This window comes from Heteronotia binoei, chromosome 15 (genome assembly GCF_032191835.1).
Source record: "Heteronotia binoei isolate CCM8104 ecotype False Entrance Well chromosome 15, APGP_CSIRO_Hbin_v1, whole genome shotgun sequence".
In the NCBI taxonomy this organism is placed as follows: domain Eukaryota; kingdom Metazoa; phylum Chordata; class Lepidosauria; order Squamata; family Gekkonidae; genus Heteronotia; species Heteronotia binoei.
This window is the reverse complement of record NC_083237.1, coordinates 19,260,795-19,274,428: the sequence shown is the minus strand read 5'-3', so window position 1 is coordinate 19,274,428 and position 13,634 is coordinate 19,260,795.

Here is a 13,634-nt window from a genome sequence, read left to right as displayed (position 1 = left end):
GCTGGAGCCTGGGAGGGTGGGATTTGGGGAGAGGAAGGGCCTCTGTGAGGTCTATTGCCACAGGGCCCGCCTTCCAAAGCAGCCATTTTCTCTGGGGGGAGCTCATCTCCTTTGTCTGAAGTTCAGTTGCAATTCTGGGAGACCTCCAGCCCCTACATGGAAGTTGGCAACTATACCAAGGCTTAATAATAAAACTGATCCAATTACATCTAAGTATGTTTCTTAGGGTTGCCAAGTCCCCTGCCTTCTCCAGCGGGGGACTTTCGTGCATGCGACACAATGATGTTACCCAGAAGTGTGATGTCATCGCTGGTGATGTTGCTCACGACTGCTCTACGCAATTCTGGGAAAACACTATGGTTTTCCCGGACGCTTTAGCCATTCGAGAGGGGAAAACTCTATGGTTCCTGTTGTACCATAGAGTTTTCCCTTTCAAATGGCTAGAGTGTCTGGGGAAACCATAGTTTCCTCAGAAATGCCTAGAGCGGCCGCCATGCCCATTGTGATGATGTCACTTCCAGGTGATGTCATCACGCCAACGACATTGGGGGAGGTTCCCCCCACAGACCCAATGTGGGCCGGCAGGTTGGGAACCTCCCAAGCTGGGGAACCCCTGTCCAGACCGGGGGCTTGACAGCCCTAATGTTTCTTCATGTGCCTGGCAAGAGTCTAGGGAAATGCTTGGAGCTCTTTATGCAGAACTCACAGTATTACGCCCTGGCAGGAACCCCTGTCTGCATTTTTTTTGCATTATGGCCATTTTGTTGCGGTGGTTCTTACTGCCAGCACAGCGTGTTTTATTTAACAGGCCTGATAAAAACCAGTGAGGCCCTTTTCTCTCTATATATTTGGTTTTCTGGAAAGTGTCAAATTACAACTTCTTACGAAAAGCAGTAAATGCTTTTGGAAAACGCATCTTTGAAGATTATTGAGCTTTTGATAAAAGTAATCAAGCAGCGTTTGTGGATTCATTTGTACCCGCAAGATACACAATAACCTGAGTCACAAGAACAAAGTTGGAGTCCAGCGAAGTTTTATTCAAGGTATGAGCTTTCAACACGAAAGCTTATGTCCAGAATAAAATCTTGAAAGGTGCCACTGGACTCCAACATTGTTCTACGGTTGCCCACCTGGATCTATCTTCACTCGAGTCACAGTGGGAGATCCAGAAGGGAGTGGCATGTGGTGGAGGGGAAGTGAACCCCTTCCCCCAGCACCCGTGACCTGTCACGCGGAAGCCTTCCCATGGTTTTGGTAACAGGCTGTGGCTGTTTTTCTCCACCCTTCTTCCCAGAATTGCTCTATATGTATTGTTTTTCTGCAGTGCTGCCTCATTTCTCTTTGCTTTCTCAGAGTCAACTAGGGTTGCCAGGTCCAATTCAAAAAATATCTGAGGACTTCGAGGGTGGGGCCAGGAGCGAGGCTGCGACAAGCACAACTGAACTCCAAAGGGAGTTCTGGCCATCACACTGAAAGGGAATGCACACTTTTTAAATGCCTTCCCTCCATTAGAAATAATGAAGGATGGGGGCACCTTAGGGTTGCCAATCCCCAGGTGGGGGCAGGGGATCCCCTGGTTTGGAGACCCTCCCCCTGCTTCAGGGTCGTCAGAAAGCGAGGGGAGGGGAGGGAAATGGCTGCTGGGAACTCTGTTATTCCCTATGGAGATTTATTCCCATAGAAAATCATGGAGAATTGATCCGCGGGTATCTGAGGCTCTGGGGGGGCTGTTTTTTTGGGTAGAGGCACCAAAATTTCAGTATAGCATCTAGTGCCTCTCACCAAAATACCCTCCAAGTTTCAAAAAATTGGACCAGGGGGTCCAATTCTATGAGCTCCAAAAGGTGCCCCTATCCTTCATTATTTCCTATGGAAGGAAGGAATTGAAAAGGTGTGCCGTCCCTTTAAATGTGATGGCCAGAACTCCCTTTGGAGTTCAATTATGCTTGTCACAGCCTTGATCTTGGCTCCACCCCTAATGTCTCCTGGCTCCACCCCCAAAGTCCCCAGATATTTCTTGAATTGGACTTGGCAACCCTAGGGCACCTTCTTTTGGGGCTCATAGAATTGGACTCCCTGGTCCAATCTTTTTGAAACTTGGGGAGTGTTCTGAGGAGAAGCACCAGATGCTATGTTGAAAACGTGGTGCCTCTACCTCAAAAAACAGCCAGACACCACCACCACCCCCACCCCCCGGAGCCTCAGATACCTGCAGATCAATTTTCCATTACGCTCTATGGGAATCGGTCTCCATAGGGAATAATGGAGTGCCCAGCAGACATTTCCCCACCCCCTTCTGATGTTCCTGAAACAGGGGGGTGCCTCCAAGCCAGGCAGGGCCATAGCCAGGGGGCTATGTTTTGATGGGGGGCAGTGGAAAAGGGCAGCCGCGGCTCTCAAGTGGCCGCTCTCTTGGCCGCTGCCACCTCCCCCACGATTGATATTGTGTGGGAAGAGTGTTGGAGCAGCCCCCCCAGCATTCCGCACTATTGAAAGGGGCCACCAATCAGCTGATCAGCAGGCCCTTTAAATAGTGTGGGACGCCAGCGGCTGCTCCACGGTCCTTCCTCCACGATTTCAATCATGAGGAAGAAGAGTGGGAAAGGCCGCAGCGGGCTGGGAAAGGACCACCACAGTAGCAGCAGCCAGGAGCCCCAAGTCGAAGGGGCCTGGCCCGAATTCAGGGGGGCAGGGCCCCCACAGGCTCCTTCATGGCTACGGGCCAGAAACTAGGAGATACCCTGCCCCCACCTGAGGATGGGCAACTCTACTGTGAGAATTTTGCTGAACTCTCCTGGAGAAAATGGCTGCTTGGAAGGGTGCACTTCATGCCATTGTACCATGCTGAGGCCCCTCCCTTCCCTAAGCCCCGCCCTCTCCTGGATCCACCCCCAAAGTCAACAGGTATTTTCCAACACAGACCTGGCAATCGTACACTGGACTCAAACTTTGTTCTGCCGCTTCAGGCCAACACGGCTCCCCACCTGGACCTAACTCACAGATCCGTTTTGTCATGCATGTATTTCAGGGCTGAAACTGATGTGTATCTTTCCATGTGTATGTTTCCTCGTACTTGTAAGTCAAAAAGCTATCCATGAAACTCACTGACTGGCCTCGGACTAGTCCCTCTCTCTCAGCCTCCCCAACCTCATGTCAGGGTTGTCAGCCTCCAGGTGGTGGGCAACAGGGCTTTTTTTGAGCAGGAATGAACAGGAATGTAGTTCCGGCTGGCTTGGCGTCAGGGGGTGGGGCTTAGTATGCAAAATGAATTCCTGCTGGGCTTTTTCCTACCAAAAAAGCCCCGGTGGTCGGAGATCTCCCAGAATTACAGCTGGCCTCCAGATGACAGAGATCAGTTCGCCTGGAGAAAACGGCTGCTTTGGAAGGTGGGCTTTGTAGCCACCCTCCACCCCCCAAACCTCCAGATCTTTCCCAACCCAGAGTCAGCAATCCTATTGACAGGGTTGTTGTGCAGGCAAAATGGGGGAGGGGAGAACCATGTGATGTACACAAACCCCACACCCAAAGCTCCTTGGAAGAAGAGGGAGATAAATTTACAACACGTTGAGTCACTGGCTCTTTTCTTTAACTTGTGATCCAAGGTCTGCAATCCAGACCAAATGGATTCATTGCCATGCAAGCATTTGTAATCATTTTACATTGCCATGTAAGCATTTTTAAGTTGGGGGATATTTTATTAAGTTCTGGCTCAGGAGGATAGTAAAAATGCCCGAACCACAAGGCCTGACTCAGCCCGATGATTAATCATTGGGGGTTGCAGACAACACAGAAAAGTGGAAATGACTTTAAAGAAAAGGAAAAAACACCCGCAGGATCAGTTTCTGATTCCCGGATTCATTTCTTGTTGCTGTGTTTCCTTAGCTGGCACCGCCAGAACGCCAGAATGCCACGCCCAAGCTGGGATTTGGCTAAGGTGCCCTTACAGTTCACAGGGAGGGAAAGGAAAACAGTGGGGGAACATGTGATTTATTGTCTGGCTGTTCACATTGTGCTGTGCAAAATACTCACTCCAGGGAATCCACAAATGGGAAGCTTGTTTCTTGGGGGCAGCGGTGTTCTCTTTCTGCCATAGCTGGGGCTGCTGCCTCTGAGTTGGGAAATACCTGGAGTCTTGTGGGGTGATTGGCTGCTGGTTGCCATAGCCCAAGGTTCTATTGGACTTGCTAGTTACAGGTGCACAAGCAGGTTCCCCTTAAAGGCCAGGAGCTGGCAAAAGAAGGTGTCCTCAAGGTACAATTGTGGTATTTGTAGCAAAAAGCACATCAACCTACCCTCCATTTATGCAATACAAGAAGTAGACCTTGTATGCTGAAGCATGCGTAGTAGTAACTCCCGTCTCTGTTATTCCATAGGAATTCAGAAGGGCTGGCGTCTCTCCTCGTAGAGTGATTAGAATTGGTGGAGGAACGTGACCATGGAGATCTTTTCAGTCTGGGGCCCAAGTTTCCATAAGTGAATCAATCTACTTGGGAAGTTGCTCTTATCTTTCATTTGACCGCTTTTGCTTCATCTAGGGTTGCCAAACTCCAGGTGGGACCTGGAGATCTGCCACAATGGCAACTGATCTCCTGGTAGATTCAGGTGGGAAGCCGTGTTGGTCTGAAGCAGCAGAGCAAAGTTTGAGTCCAGAGGCACCTTGAAGACCATCAAAGTTTTATTCCAGAAGAAGTGTGGGTGGCGCATATGAAAGCTTGTAGCAGGAACAAAACTTAGCTGGTCTTAAAGGTGGACTCAAACTTTTATCTCCTGGTAACAGAGATCAATTCTCCTGGAGAAAATGGCTGCTTTAGAATGCAGAATCCATGGCATTATACCCTACGGAGGTCGCTCCTCAGGCTCTACCCCTCCAACTGTCAAGCATACAAGTTATTTTTAATATAAAGCTGTATTAGTTAGATTGCTACTTTCTCACTGCTGCATATCAAAGCTATGTAACTCCTTCCTTAGTTCTCACCTCCTGTAACAAATGCAGGAATGTCTGCTTTGAAGATAGTGCCTTCCGAGACAGTTCCCAAGCTCTAGCCTGGGGCTCAGGATGTTTCTAACCGCAAAAGATAGTGGAATGCCTGGTTGTAACAATTCACACGCTTATGCTAGAATTTCGTGTTATCTGTATTATTCCCTTTGATGTACCCCTTAAAGCCAGAGGCCATCCATTGTAAGGTATCACTTTCAAGTTGTTCCATCCATGAGCACAATGGATTATCAATAAACTAAGACTTTGTATCCAAATCATCACTTGGTTCTTTTGAAACTTCCATGCTTGACACCAACATCCAGGAATTTTCCACACCAGAGTTGGCAACCCCAGCTTCATCTCAAGTATCTGTCGCAAACATATGCACATCCTGGAATTCAGCGCTTGAAGAAGGAAACATAAAAGGTTAGGAGTGTGCATTTGGAAAATGCACTGCTCCACAAATGGGTTGCAAAATAGGTTTTCTTTCCTGCAGAAACGAGAAAGGTTTACTGGTGTTCCCTCTAAGCCAGAGGTGTCAAACATGCAGCCCGGGGGCTGATTCAGGCCCCCGGAGGGCTCCTATTCGGCCCTTGAGCAACTGGCCGTCGTCTGCTTCCTTCTCCCTCTCTCTTGCTTCCTTCTGCATTGTGGGAAGCAACCACACAAGACACGTTTCCTGGGAGAATTGCTCAGCTTGCAAGCCAGCAGTCTTTATTTTTATAGGATTTTGGTCTCAGATTTTGTCATCACAATCACAAGACTTTCACAAGGGAAATGAAAAACATTTACCGAAATCTACCATGGCAATTATCCAGAAATAACTTGTCTCAAGGTGACAGATGTAAGAACATCTCTGTTTCCCCACATTTAAAAAGTCCCAGCTGGGCTTTTGTCTGGGTAGCTAAACTCGTGATTCTCCCAAACTTGTGAAAGGTCACAGTGTCAAGGCACCATGCAACAGCTATAGGGTACTACATGCATCACGGCTTCCTTTGCCAGGCTCTCTCAATCACACAGCAGAGTTACTGAGCCAAGCCTCTCTTCTATTGGCTGAGGCTCCTCCCCTTCCTGGGGAAGGAAGGAAAGAACCAGAACTTCCTTTGCCCAGTTCCCTGGATCCCATGGGAGAAATACAAAGAAAGCACCTTTAAGACTAAGGAGTGCTAATGTTTCAAGCATGTTTTATTTTAAGATTTTTTTTAAAAAATATTAGTGTTTGTCTGTGTCCTTTATAAAGTTTATATCTCTGCTACCTAATCTTAAACAGGAACACACATGGCCTGGCCCGACATGGCCTGGCCCGGTTCGACAGTTTCATTTACCTCAGATCCAGCCCTCATAACAAATGAGTTCGACACCCCTGCTCTAAGCTGTGGCAACATGGGAGCAAAAATTCCACTTTGTGAGCTACTGACATTAAAGTTGTGAGCTTCTGCATAAATTTTGTTTTCTCTGGGGCCATATTTCCTGAGCTAAGACAAAAACGGGTGAGCTGGAGGCTTAAAAAATGTGAGCTAGTTCACACTAAACCAGCTTAGAGGGAGCCCTAGTGCTGAGATGAAGAGAAAGGAGAAGATAGACAATGGGGCTTGACTAGGGTTGACAAGTCCAATTCAAGAAATCTCTGGGGACTTTGGGGGTGGAGCCAGGAGGCATTGGGGGCGGAGCCAGGAACAAGGGTGTGACAAGCAGAATTGAACTCCAAAGGGAGTTGTGGCCATCACATTCCAAGGGGCTGAACACTTTTTAAATGCCTTCCTTCCATAGGAAATAATGAAGGATCAGGGCACCTTCTTTTGGGGCACATAGAATTGGACCCCCTTGTCCAATCATTTTGAAAATTGGAGGGTATTTTGGGGAGAGGCACCAGATGCTACACTGCAAATTTGGGGCCTCTACCTCAAAAAACACCCCTCCCAGAGCCCCAGATACCCACAGATCCATTCATTATTTCCTATGGGAATACATCTCCATAGGGAATAATAAAGTTCCCAGCAGATATTTCTCTCCCTCCCCCCATTTTCTGATGACTCTGAAGTGGGGGGAGGGCCTCCAAACCGGGGGATCCCCTGCCCCCACCTGGGGATTGGCAACCCTAGGCTTGACTGATGGGGAAGGGCTTGTGAGGAAAAGCACAGCTGCTCCTGCATCAGGGCTGCCCCCTTTTCTTCTGTCAGAGTACCAAAAACCACAGGTGAAACTTTCCCTCATAACTAGAGGTGCCGAGGTGGTGACAGCCATTTGGAGGTCTGTCCCCTGTGCAGCTGTTAAAAGCTGGAAACGAAGGTGGCATCGGTCTCACACGGAGACACAGATTTGGAGATTCTGATATGGAGGCGATTCCAGGGACTCCAGTTTTGCTGAAGAGGCAAATTTGATACGAACGCTGTCCCCTTTACCCCATCTTTATCCAGCAACAGAAGCCTCATGGAGAATGACAGCAGGAAAAAATGTCCAGTGCTAATTTTTTTTTTTTTTGGGGGGGGGGGTTGATACTACCAAAGTCCAGGTAGCATCATTCTGCAAACAGATTTCAGCTCCACAGGTTGGAATGTTGCCCATCTGGAGATGGGACATGTCCGGACAAGCCAGTCAATGGTCTTCTTTTGTTTTTTTGGAGCTCTTCTCTCCTTCCAGATGTCTTCCTTTTGTTTCTGGCACAGTTTAGGGCCCTGCCTTTACTTGGCCTCTGCCTGGGGTGTGAAGCTGACAAACCAGCCTTGAAGGAAAAGAAAGTGAAACTCTTTGCTGTGGACAAAAGTGTTTTTTCTCTGGCCTGAAACTGTGGAAGAAGAAGGCTTTGGTCTTCTCCAAGGATGTGAAGCCAAAGGGTTAGGGGCCAGAAAAGCTCAAGGAACAGGTGAGTTTAACCGCAGGTGCTAAAGAAGGGTGGAGCCACTGCAGCTTTAGAAATGGGGAGAAATCTTTCTAAATTTGACTTGCAGCTACAAATCACTGCTTCAGCAATTCACCCTCAGGCTGTTGTTTTTACTCTACCCTATCTTTTTACCTTTAACGGCTGCCAGTTGTGCTACCATTGGGAAAGATGTGGCTCAATAGAAAAGCCTCCACTATGCATACCGAAATCCTCAGGTTCAATCCCCATCATCTCCAGTTAAAAACATCTGGCAGCAGGTACCTGCAAAAGATCTCTGCCAGATACCTGGAGAGCCACTGGTAATCTGAGTCAACAATACTGACCATAATAACTAATTCAGTATTTATGTATTCAGCTTTATGTGTTCACCTGAATGAAAACTAGGGTTGCCAGTCCACAGTTGGGGGCAGGGGATCCCCCAGTTTGGAGAGCCAGTTTGGTGTAGTGGTTAAGTGTGCGGACTCTTATCTGGAAGAACTGGGTTTGATTCCCCACTCCTCCACTTGCACCTGCTGGAATGGCCTTGGGTCAGCCATAGCACTGGCAGAGGTTGTCCTTGAAAGGACAGCTGCTGTGAGAGCCCTCTCACCCCGCCCACCTCACAGGGTGTTTGCTGTGGGTAGGGTTGCCAATCCCCAGGTGGGGGCAGGGGATACCCTGGTTTGGAGGCCCTCCCCCCGCATCAGAAAGTGGGGGGAGGGGAGGGAAATGTCTGCTGGGAACTCTATTATTCCCTATGGAGATTTATTCCCATAGAAAATCATGGAGAATGGTTCCGCGGGTATCTGGGGCTCTGGGGGGGGGGCTGTTTTTTGGGGTAGAGGCATCAAATTTTCAGTATAGCATCTAGTGCCTCTCCCCAAAATACCCCCCAAGTTTCAAAAAGATTGGACCAGGAGGTCCAATTCTATGAGGCCCAAAAGAAGGTGCCCCTATCCTTCGTTAGTTCCTATGAAAGGAAGGAATTGAAAAGGTTTGCCGTCCCTTTAAATGTGATGGCCAGAACTCTCTTGGAGTTCATTTATGCTTGTCACACCCTTGCTCCTGGCTCTGCCCCTATGTCTCCTGGCTCCACCCCCAAAGTCTCCTGGCTCCACTGCCAAAGTCCCCAGATATTTCTTGAATTGGACTTGGCAACCCTAGTTGTGGGGGAAGGAAGGTAAAGGAGATTGTGAGCTGCTCTGAGACTCTTCGGAGTGGAGGGCGGGATATAAATCCAATATCTTCTTCTTCTTCTCCCCCTGCTTCAGGGTTATCAGAAAATGGGGGGGGGGGGGGGAGAGAGAGAAATGTCTGCTGGGCTCTCCATTATTCCCTATGGAGACTGATTCCCATAGGGTATAATGGAGAATTGATCTGTGGGTGTCTAGGTTACTAACTCTTGCTTGGGGAGTTTCTGGAAATTTGAAGGGTGAAGCCTGGGGAAAGACCACAGCAGGGTATAATGCCATAGAGTCCACCTTCCAAAGCTGCCATGGTCTTCTGGGGAAGGAACTCATCTCTGTCATCTGGTGATCAGCTGTTATTTTGGGAGATGCCAGATTGCACCAGGAGATTGGCAGGCCTAGCATCTACCCGCCCATGCTGTGCTGTATCATAGAGCCTTTAGGCCAGAGTGTCTGTTTTGACTTTACTGTATGGTCTGTGGCTCAGTTGTGGAGCATCTGCTTGGCCTGCAGAAGGTCCCAAGTTCACCCCCCAGCATCTCCAGTTTAAAAAAGACCAGGCAGGAGGTGATGTGGAAGACCTCTGCTGGAGATGCCTGAAGAGCCGCTCCCAGTCTGAGCAGGCAATACTGACTTCGATGGACCAAGGGGGCCTGATTCAGTAGAAGGCAGTTTCATGTTGTCGCTACATGGAAATTTTGTATGATGGACCTGATTGATCGCTCTTCTTCTGGCACAGTAGGCAGGTTTTGTGGCACTTCAAAAGTGCAGCCCGCTTAACACAAAAGCTCATTGCTTGTAGACCTATGTGTGATTGAGGGGGGTGGTTTGCATTCATGTTCTAAGCCAGCAGTTGATAGTTTTGCCAGTAACCTAAAAAGTCCTGTCCCTTTAACAGAAGCTTCATCTGTAAAAATGAACAGCTGCAATTTTTCATGAGGTGGAGCTAAATGACATCACCTAGTCAATAATCAGAACTGTGGGTTCTGCGTTGGGAATTACTAGGCCATTTTGGGGGGAGGAGACTGAGGAGGTCAAGTTTGGGGAGGGGAGGGACTTCGTTTGGGGCATAAAGCCATAGAGCTCACCTTCCAAAGTCCACCTTTCCCCAGAGGTTCCCTGGAGGGTACTTTGATCAGGAACTCAAAATCTGTTATCGATCCCTGGGCCGAGGGAGGCGAGACTTAAAGCAACACGTGTAAGCCGCCCCTTCTTGGTGGAATCAAATTCCAAAAGTTGTCAGAGCCTTGCGGACCTTGCCCAAGTCCACAAAGCTTGTAAGGCCATGTTCTTCCATCTTGCGTTTGACTGCTAACTGTTATCTGGAACTAGATGAAATGATTGCACCATCAAACCTGCTATGCCATCGCCAAGGCATAGGCGATATATAGGAAGGGTGCCTATTTATTTATGTAATTGTGTTATAATAGCCGGATTGTTACTTTTTAGCGTAATGTTTTTTATATTGATGTTGTTTTAATTATTATGGATTGTGAGCCGCCCTGAGCCTGCTTTGGTAGGGAAGGTGGGATATAAACTGAATAAACTAAACAAAGTGGCCATTTTCTCCAGGTGATCTTCTAGTTGTATCCCCAGAATACCTGGAGGCTGGCCATTCTAGTCCATAATGTCCCCCTAAGTCCCTCTTAAAGGGAGGGTGCACTTTTTCTCCGGGCTGTTGGCCACCCCAGTTCAGACCATTTGAGGCTGGCTCAACCACCAGACTTCTACAAGGGGTCGCTTAGGGTAGCGGTTTGGAATGGGCAGCAGGACTATAGGTGGACTATAGGTTGCCACAGCTGACTTATGGCAACCACACTGGGCTTTCAAGGCGAGAGACATGGATAGGGTTGCCAAGTCCAATTCAAGAAATATCTGGGGACTTTGGGGGTGGAGCCAGGAGACATTAGGGGTGGAGCCAAGATCAAGGCTGTGACAAGCATAATTGAACTCTAAAGGGAGTTCTGGCTGTCACATTTAAAGGGACTGCACACCTTTTCAATTCCTTCCTTCCATAGGAAATAATGAAGGATAGGGGCACCTTCTTTGGGGGTTCATAGAATTGGAGCCCCTGGTCTAATCTTTTTGAAACCAGGGGGATATTTTGAGGAGAGGCACTAGATGCTATACTGAAAATTTGGTGCCTCTACCCCAAAAAACAGCCCCCCAAGAGCCCCAGATACCCGCAGATCAATTCTCCATTATTTTCTATGGGAATAAGTCTGCATAGGGAATAATAGAGTTCCCCGCAGACATTTCCCTCCCCTCCCTCCCCACCGCTTTCTGGCGACCCTGAAGCGGGGGGAGGGCCTCCAAACCGGGGGATCCCCCGCCCCCACCTGGGGATTGGCAACCCTAGACATGGAGATACAGTTGCCAGTCTCCAGTGTTGGAAATACGTATCTGTTTTTGTATGTCCTTTGCAATGTTCTAAAGTTCCAGTCATTATAGGGTTAACACTGTGCCTGATTCCCTATTGTCTGCATGACCTGGGAAGAAGATACTGACTAGGTCTAGAAGCAGGAAAACCTGTTTTGTTTGTTTGGTCAGTTAGTCAGGTGACTTCCTTTGTTCAGGCAGAGAGGTCAAGAAGAAGCAGGAAGTAGCCTCCGTTAAGCACATGATCTTCTAGTGTGAGGACGTAATTCTTTAGTGTTTGTTATTTTCACCTCCCAATACCCTTTCCCTGTAGAAATAAATATGTTTTTGCTTTTTCATGTTAAATGCCTCTCAATGATTATTCGATCCAGTGATCCATCGCACTGTTTGAGATAAAGAAATAGAATTTCAAACAGAATTCCCTAACATCCAGGTGGGGCCTGGAGATCTCCTGCTTTGGAACTGATCTCCAGCCGGCAGAGATCAGCTCCCCTGGAGAAAATGGCTGCTTGGAAGGGTGGACTCCGGGGCATTGTGCCATGCTGAGGCCCCTCCCCTCCCTAAACCCTGCCCTCTTCTGGATCCGCCCCAAAGTCTCCAGGTGTTTTCCAACACACACCTGGCAACCCTATATGACAGGGGTGGCCAACGGTAGCTCTCCAGATGTTTTGCCTACAACTCCCATCAGCCCCAGCCATTAGCCATGCTGGCTGGGGTTGATGGGAGTTGTAGGCAAAAAAACATCTGGAGAGCTACTGTTGGCCACCCCTGCTATATGGAGAGGTGAGTTGCCATCGCCTGCCTCAGCGTCAGGACCCTGGCATTCCTTTGTGGGAAGGGTCTCCCATCCAAACACCAACTAGGGCCGACCCTGCTTAGCTTCTGGGATCTGATGGGATGGGGCTAGCCCGGGGCTTTCCAGGAAAGGGTGGCAGCATAATTACCCTGGCCAACATAACTCCTCAAGTCATTGCTATCCCAAATGTGGGAGTCCCTCTGGGACTCTTTCCTGATGAACTTTTTAAATATCTCAGAATAAAACGGGGAGAGCCCTCCCATGGATTTTCTCCATTGCTTCAGACCAACACGGCTGCCCACCTGGACAGGGCTGGATTAACAATTAGGCCAAGTAGGCACTGGCCTATGGGCCCCCACACCTTTAGGGGGCCTAAGCCAGCTTCCCTCCCCCCATTTCCCCCCTGCTTGCAGCCCTCCCAGCCTGCACACGCAGCCAGCAACTGAGCTGCTCTTTGCCCGACTTGCCTGGTGCGGCTGCTGCTGGCATCGTCACCACGTTCGCCTCTCTCTGCCCCTCCCCTGCAGCTTTGTCAGAGGGGCTTTTGAGAAGGGGCCCGCAGGCTGCAGCAGGGCCACAGAAGGTGGGGTGGGTGCTGCAACTCTGAGATAATTTGCGAGGGGCCCCCTGAGATTTGACTGCCTAAAGGCCTGCACAGGGTTTCATCCGGCACGGCACCTTGATCTATCTTCATGAGTTAAAAAATTCCTGAAATGTTTACATCAAGGGTGTCAGACTCATTTGTTATGAGGGCTGGATTTGACATAAATGAGACCTTGTCAGGCCAGGCCATGCTGCACTGGGCTATGCGTGTACCTATTTAGGTAGCAGAGATGCAAACTTTATAAAGGACACAAACACAAAACCTTTTTTTAAAATTAAAATATAGCATACTTAAAAATTAGCATTTATTGGTCTTAAAGGTTCTTTCTCTGTTTTTCTTCCATGGGATCCAGGGAACTGGGCAAAGGAAGTTCTGGCTCTTTACTTCCTTCCCCAGAGGACTAGGAGGGGGAGGAGCCTCAGCCAATAGATGGAAGAGGGGTTGGCTCAGTAGCTCTGCTGTGCAATTGAGAGAGCCTGGTAAAGCAAGCTCTCCCTCCCACACCTTTCTCCCCAATGGAGGAGCCTCAGCCAATGGAGAAAATAGAGGTCTTGCTCTGTAGCTCCTGTGCGATTTAGCAAGCCTTGCAAAGCAAGCCATTATGCAGAAGGAAGCAAGAGAGAGGGTGGAGGAAGCAGAGGACAGCCAGTTGCTCGGGGGCCTGATAGGAGCCCACCAGTGGCTTGATTCAGCCCCCAGGCCATGTGTTTGACACCCTTGGTTTATATCATTGAACTGCTGTATTTCTACTTGACTTGAATGGCCCAGGTTTAGGACTGCTGACTTCATGTTTCAAAATACCTAGAGATTTTGGGGGTGGAGCCTGAGGA